Source organism: Etheostoma spectabile, chromosome 2 (assembly GCF_008692095.1).
Source record: "Etheostoma spectabile isolate EspeVRDwgs_2016 chromosome 2, UIUC_Espe_1.0, whole genome shotgun sequence".
NCBI classification, from domain to species: Eukaryota; Metazoa; Chordata; class Actinopteri; order Perciformes; family Percidae; genus Etheostoma; species Etheostoma spectabile.
Genome location: NC_045734.1, coordinates 26098342 through 26106266, shown reverse-complemented (window position 1 = coordinate 26106266; position 7925 = coordinate 26098342). Strand labels below are relative to the sequence as shown.

Here is a 7925-nt window from a genome sequence, read left to right as displayed (position 1 = left end):
GGCTACTGCTCCTAATAATTAATATACCTATTATTCATGCAGGATCTTAATCCTACACACTTTTTTAAATGGATGGATAATGGATCTTTTTTTTTTTTTTTAGAAGGAAACTTCTATACATGGATGACAGTTCATAGATGAATGTTATGCAGTGTAGGTCACGGCTGTGTTAGATGAGTGTAGATTGTATTTGATGTTAGCCCGCCCTCTCCTGGAGACAGGGCCAACTGGACAGAGGCTTGAATCAGCAGCAGAGGAAGAAGGACAAAGAAGAAATTAAAAGTTCAAAACTAGTTTGGTTTTACTAATGAAAACCATATTATTTACAATTTCAGCCCATTTCTTCATACAGCAACATTTTATTTCGAATGCATAAAACATAACAGATCACTTACACACCTTCACTGTTCCCTTGTGTTGTCTTCCCGTTGACCATGCTACTTGTTGTACTCCCAGGTAATAAATGATAATTAACCCTTTTTAGAGACTTTTTTAAGGTTCATTTTTTACTACCACTAACATAAACTTCTTACTGCTAGTCTTCTTAACCTAAACTTCTTACTGCTACACTTATTTTTGGAATTCATAATCATAAAGACCTCCTTTATATGAAATTATACCTAATTTTTGAGTTAAAAAAATCTAAACTGATGAACTATTTCAACAAATAGTAATTTATTTATATATTTTAGTAATTTTGTGGATAATCACAGACTGTCACAGTTTAGTCAGGATACAGTTTAGAAGGAGAGAGACTTCATTGTTTTTTCAAATGCTAAACAAATTGAATAAAAACATCCAAAATTCAATGAAAGTAGAGAACTGATCCTAAATGTGACCTGCAAAGAGCATTGTATAGAACCGTCCGTATTATTTTTGGGGCGTTTTGGTTGAAAGAGACCCTAAATTTGTGAGGCAGAAACTTTGATAAAAGGCCAGATTTTACTTGATTTAATTTTACTAGTGGCAACATGTCAAAAAAATGACATGAACTCAAAAATGTTCAACTTAAAATCATGGTTTTAGTGTGATGATGTAGATAATTTTTGTTTATTAATATCATTTTAGAATCCAAGGTCCTAGTTACAGATAAATATCCTAACTGCATGTCCTATCTTATTGTTTTTTGCAACTGCTTTCATTCATTTCATTTTCATTTTTTCAAAACTCTACACAGATTTCAGAAAAACTGCACAAACAAAATGCAAAATGGTTAATTTCTCCATCCAATAAAACACAGCATTCAAAATGCCATACACATCTCAAAATAAATTAGTAACATCAAATGGCCAACACTGTTTTCATTATAAATTTTTGTATACCATGTAGACTAAAAATCTAAAGCTCGTTTGTCAGTTATAGACGTTCACATTTCCATACAATGTTCCAGAGTGAAAGTAATCTGCTGACAGGGGTTGAAAAGTACACTGTGACCACCAGTGCAATGTAGAAACAGAACATATTTACTAGGCATGTTGGAATTATAGACGCTGTAAAGCAACTCAAGCTGGGCTGGACTCTCAGTCCAGCTTTTCATCTGTGGTTGATCACATGATCATTAAGTAAGGCCCTGATCTCATCATAGATCATCAAGCCAAGCCCCTGTGGAACGTGCTAGTGCCACCCCAAAAATCCAACTCTTCCTCTTTGGAACTGTACTCGTCCCTCTCCCTCCTACTGCCCTTGCTCTCTGTCCATTGTTGGCCTCCATTGTTCAAAACAGGTAGTCTGACCTTTGACCTATTTATAGGCCTATACTAATAGTGCGTTCCATTTACCTCAGAATTCAGAAGCCGGACTTGGGAATGACGTCACATCTAATTGTTCCATTTACAAGTCCGATTTTTCATTGTGGAATTAGCTCTTTAATACTTTTTTGAGCAACGGGAGCCAAATGATCAGCCCGACTGCCTTTTCTGCCGGGTTGGTGTGTCAGAGCCTTTAAGGTGGGCTGATCTTTTAAGGTGGACCAGCCATACAGACCTAACAACTGCTAGTGCTGCTTCCACTTTGGCAGTTATTTTGAATTTAGTACACGGTAAATGCCTCAAATTGCTATATTCCTATCCTAAGATATTATGGGTTCCCAAATGTCATCCTAAACTGAGACAAGAATTTAGACTTTGGAGATTTCTGTAATGAGGCCCAAAAAGACGTTTTTCTGTCGACCAAGGAGTAAGGTGCTTGCACATTGTCAGCAATCTCAAAATAAATATGCTTTATTGTAATTTCTGTAAAATATTTATCAGATTCAGTAAAAAACAAAAAACTTTCTAAAATCAACATTTAGCGTCTGGCTGTCTGCTCCTCTCCCAGTAGCTCGTCATCTGAGAGATGCTTGTCGTTGTCACAGCGATCACTTTTGAAAGGCTGCAGCTGCTCAGAGGATGCGTAGGGTCAACAATAAACATAGTACTTTCAGGAGGGTTGGTGGGGGAGAGGCCCAGAAGTTTTAGGCACATACCCAGGTAGGCATCTTCTATGAAAATTGGTTTGATCTTAGGAGCGACTCCCAGGATCTTGGCAGGCAGGTCCAGTGACATGACGTAGGCCATGCCCAGAGGATATGGAGGGTACTGGGCTCAGCAATCACGCTGCTTGGCAGTAGAACTTGTTGAATGGTTTTTCTCAAACCGGGCTGTTCCCACCACACACACCCGTCATGTAGTTTGGTTTGGCCGTTCTGTGATCCAGCAACAGTTTAACCAAATTTGGGACATGCAGTAAGATATCGGAGTCAATCTTTATGTTGTAGGAGCCTCGGCACAGTGCGTACCAGCCACTCCACATCACCATTGTCTTGATGGCAATTACGGTAGCTGTCCTATTACTCTGGATCAGATCATGGTGCTGCAGGTTCTCCTGTTTGAGCTTCTCCTGCTGCTGCTCGGCATCAGCTCCCCCCGCGGCCCAGTATAAGAGAGTCTCGACCGGCTGACCCAGACCAGTTTCTCATTTCCCCATGTCTTCCGGATGGTGTCCCGAGCTGCCACATCACTGGGTGCAACCGGAACCATCAGACCAGGAAGGAGTGGTTGTTCTTGCACGCGGCGTGTCATCCATGATAAACTTGGAGTTTTTTCGTGGATAGGCCACATGGTACGGCCCAGGATCCTCCCATTGTGGCTCTTGTGTGGATTCTGCTGCTTGTGGTGCGGATGCCGATTGTGGTGCTGATGATGAGGGTTTTGGAATAACCCTCTTGTCCAACATCCAGTCACAGTTCAGATAGATAAATATAAGTGACACTGCTACCAGGATGCAGATAAAGATGCCTTTTAAGCGTATCTTCCTGTTCTCCATTAAAACTACACAGAAAAAAAGACTCAAATTATGACATATCAGCACTTCAATCAGCACTTACACATATAATACTGATATAACAACAACATACAATTTAAACATCATTTTTGGCATGATCTAAATGCCAAGCTCCCTCAGGCCATTGTAACACACTCCAATACCAAGGTGCTTTGAAATTTAATTACTGGAGCACCATGAATGACAGGAAATCTTGTCAATATAAGTATTTTTACTGAAATCCCATGGCAGCCTGATTTAAAACCATATTCAAGTGTGTTATTTCTGGGCTTGGTCAGCCAAATTGACGATAGAGGCAAACGTTAGTGTCGGCTACATTTTGTCTGCCTTAAACCTTCTTTAGTCAAAGAAAGTACATATTTTGGGAATGTCATTACAGATAGCCGATTTATAGAAAATGTAACGCCTCGTACCTCAGGCGCCCCCAGAAATAAAAGTTTTACAGCTCAGCAAATTAGTGGTATAAGACAGGAGAATAATTAACATTAGTATGGGGATGTACACTAAAAAACATGATCAGAAGTTTGACAAAATTTCTACCTGATACCAAGTAATAAAGGAAAAAAGTAGTAAGCTGTTTCAAGGGATATCATTCTTAACTGGCCAAATTGGCTCGTAACTTTACAATATTATACCAGCCAAAGTTAACTTCTATAGGCATTTGGCAGGTTGGCGGGTGTCAATTTAAAGCCCTGCTCACCAGTATACAAATGTTCTGTTAAGATGACATTAGAGATAGTTGCACGCCTCCCTCCTTGAACACAACAGACTGAAAGAGGTTTCTGATTTACATCAAGTTAAGTTAGCCATCACACTAAACGGGAAAAACTACTTCTTTGTGTGCCACGATTTGTGCTCTAGCATTGTAATTTCCATTTGGCTACTTGGAGTTATGGGTCGTAGAAACACAAATCATGACAAACCGCCAAGGACCGAAAGTAAAGTTCAAAGACAGCGTTGGTCATGTACTCTCATGGTGAAGTACAAGAGGTTCTTCAGTGACCAACGCAGTCATGCCCTCAGCCAAATGCTGGCTACTGTTACATCGATACCCACCACAGATCTGACCCACAGTATTCCTTTGGGTGTGGCAACAAAAGGATTCTTGATTAGGCTTGTTGTTTGTTTTATGTTAATGTTTTTGAGTATTTTTAGGATTGTACCCACACAGAAATGATCACATTTAATTACAGTTCTTAATGGCTTATTATATTTTCATAAAGCAAAGGCCAGTTTCTGAAATTTGAGAATTGTTCTGCCTTTAGAAATTTTACTTTAAATCCTTTACGTACATTTTCCTCATGATACTCTCTTACTGTTTGACACACACTTTATAGACAGTACCAAAGCTTCATAATGCTTCATCTGCCCATCACTATATGGTTAATATTATATACTGTAGGTATACTGTAGGTATACCTGAATGTACTGGGTTTAAGCCAATCATGGCAAACCAACTGTATGACTGACAACACATTTGTTGTCACATATTGCAAAAGCGATAGCTGCAGGCCTCCCTCCTTAAACACAACAGACTGAAAAGCGTCAAGTTTTTGGCACTTGACCCTATACAGGTCCATAGTAACAAAAATTACAAGGGGGGATAAAGTGAGAAAAAATGTTTTATGATAATAAAGAGGCGTGGTTTACTTCATATGCTGTGTACCTGTGTAATTACATTATCTGGGGCACATAACAGTGGTATAACCAAAATATGTGTTCTGGAATTCATTTAAAACTTCAATTTGTTAAAATAAATGAAAAATAAATATATCTTTTTTTTTTATTTGTCTGACAGAGAAAATTATATTGTTAATTGCAATTATTTTTGAGACTATTAATTGTACAGCAAAATTTGGAATTGTTCAAATATCAACAATCTTTCAATCTTTAACATGATACCATGGCATTACACTATAGGCTATTTGGATAGCATTCTGTCCGACCAAAAAATGTTTTTAATAGGCTATATTTGTATCATATATTTATATAGTAGGCTTTTTTTTTTTTTTAGATATTGAGGCATATGGAATTTGGCTTATCAAAATTATGAGAAAAGGTTTTCTATCTAGGAGAATAAATATTTGAAACCAGAATGCCTGAATCCCTAACTGTAATATAGGCCTTTTCTGTTGTGTTTTTTATATTTAAATTGAGCTATGAAAATGCATCAGTTGGCCCCCGTGCGATACGGCATCGTACCGTTTTTCATTCCGGTACGATCCTATATTATACGGGACTCGTGGCAACCCTAGCCCGGGGTAACATTACCAGTCTATGGAGTAGCCTACTGAAGTCACGTCACCAAGCAACATTACGCACAAAGTTAGTTCCGGATAGCCATACTTTGCCTACCTTTTACTTTTCCACGTCCTTATTTTAAAGCACCTCGGATCTTCTTCGTCTTTTCTTGTTCTGAAGTGGACTAAAAGTCCCGGGAGACCAGTGACCGTATGACCGATGCAATGGTCCTTGAAGGGTCCAGTGATCCGGCTCGCAGTCACTACACTACACTACACTATTGCGACAGAAGTCCGCCCGAACATTCTTGTTGCTCCACCTGCCAGCCAGCAGGCAGCCTACATCCACCTCATCCACCTGCCTGCGCTCTTTAGTAGGCTACTTCCTGGCCATCCCAACCACAGGCGCTGAAAGAAGTAGGCTACTCGGACATTCTACTGAAGTAGAAGCAATCGGAATAAAAACAACTAGTATCTGCTAAATCAAACCCTTTACTATAAAATTAAAGTTTCCAGCAACGTTCTCTATGTTACAGATGAAGTCTTTTACATCACCCCCTCTAAGCCGGAAGCCAGCCGGTTACCTCCCTCTCTGCAGTCAACCCCCTTCCTCATGGCGTGGATCTTAATTCCACTGTAAACGCACCCATTCATTCACTTGCGGGGTTTCACCATGAGATGGCGCTTCCTTCACAAGGTGTTAGATAAGCTACAGTAGCCTACCTTTTATTGAAGGCTACATTAGCCCACAGTAAACTAAGCTTCACTACACTGAAGCTATCTCCCAGAAATGTGTACAGTGGCAAGCTAAGTTAATTCCAAGTCAATGCTGTCTATTGTAAAGCAGTGTATTGTTCTCCAGTCTCTGTTCTAGTTTAAGTCATTTATGTGTTGTATTGCAGTTAAGTATATTTAGTTATGGAAATGTGGCCTTTGATTAGGCCTATGTATTTATTTTTCTTATACCAATCTCATTGTATTTGTCTTTTAATTAATGTCAAGTGGCTTCTTCTACAATTCCAATCTATTTATCGGATTAGTACTTGAAAAAGTACAGTGATGTAGTGCGACTGGTAGAGACCGCGCCCATGTACAGTACCATGTTACAGGGCATAGCTACACGGGTTGGACTCATCTGTGTAGAAGGTTCAAAAAGTGTCAACCCTTTTTATTCCCATTTCTCCCCCAACTCCTCTATTTGTAAGCGGGACAGGAGAGTTAAATTCCACAGTAACGATACCAAAGCAGCGATCATAATCTCACGACAACAGAAACTCTGACTGTATCTCAGTGAGGGTACATTGTGTGGCAAAGCATTAACATTCCCCTTTTTGTGTCCTCCTTTTGTGTAGACTGTGAAACGTTGCAATGCCAAAATAAAATTAGGAAACATTCCCTCGGATGGATGAATGAACGGCTCATTGAAGAGATGATCACCTGTAACCTAGGTTCTGGGAACCATGCTCACAGACTTTATAGGCCGGGTGATACTAGATCCTAAAAACTCACCCTTTGTGGCTTTGCCTAAATAGTGTCTTTTTGTAGGCTACTTTTTGGTTTGTTTTTCCTTTAGTTATATTTCCCTTGAGTTGATTGTTGCAGTGCTCAGTAATAGCGTAGCCTACAGCAACACTGGCCTATGAGTGCCTTTATTGTATTGAATGTATATTTATTTCATTTATTCAGAATGCCACAAACAAATAAGAATAATAAAAGAGCAAATACATTAAAATGCTACATCTGAAAAGGATGAGGAAGACTGGTTTAGTTGCTTACAATTTTTTTGATTTGACACAAATTTTAAAAGGCAGTACCAAAGCTTCCTAATGCTTCACCTGCCCATCACTATGTACTGTAGAGATATACCTGAATGTTCTGGCTTTAAGCCAGTCATGGCAAACCAACTGTATCACTGACCACACCTTCTGTTGTCAGATATGACAACAGAGATAGCTGCAGGCCTCCCTCCTTAAACACCACAGACTGGAAGGGGTATCTGGATTCCTCATATCTGCCCCATTCAACCCACCTAACCGGTTTACTTAACCCCACCCCGGTATGTGGTATAGAGCTGCAAAGTGGGTGGAGAGTTTTCCATCCAGTCTGTCACCTTATTTAAAGGACTTTCTTTGAACAATATCCTCAACAATACTTGACTTAGAAACTTGGGTATCTACCAGTTAATGTAACAATCAAATAGCAAATGATTTGTTCACATTTCATGAACCCTGTTTCACACTGGCAACTTTCAGCCCCAGGGTTAGGAGTTTTTCCCGGAAATAACCCACCAAACTCGTTTTGTTTTAGTTTAGAATACGGCAGCCCAGGTGGCTGAGAAGCACATTTGATAAGAAGAAGGAATTT

The 7925-nt window shown here is 39.4% G+C and overlaps 1 pseudogene; it reads right to left on the bottom strand.

Annotated features, from left to right (window-relative positions):
- Nucleotides 1–343: 343 nt before the first annotated feature.
- On the bottom strand, nucleotides 344–6611 carry LOC116706717 (beta-1,3-galactosyltransferase 5-like; annotated as a pseudogene).
- Between the last annotated feature and the right edge of the window lie 1314 nt (nucleotides 6612–7925).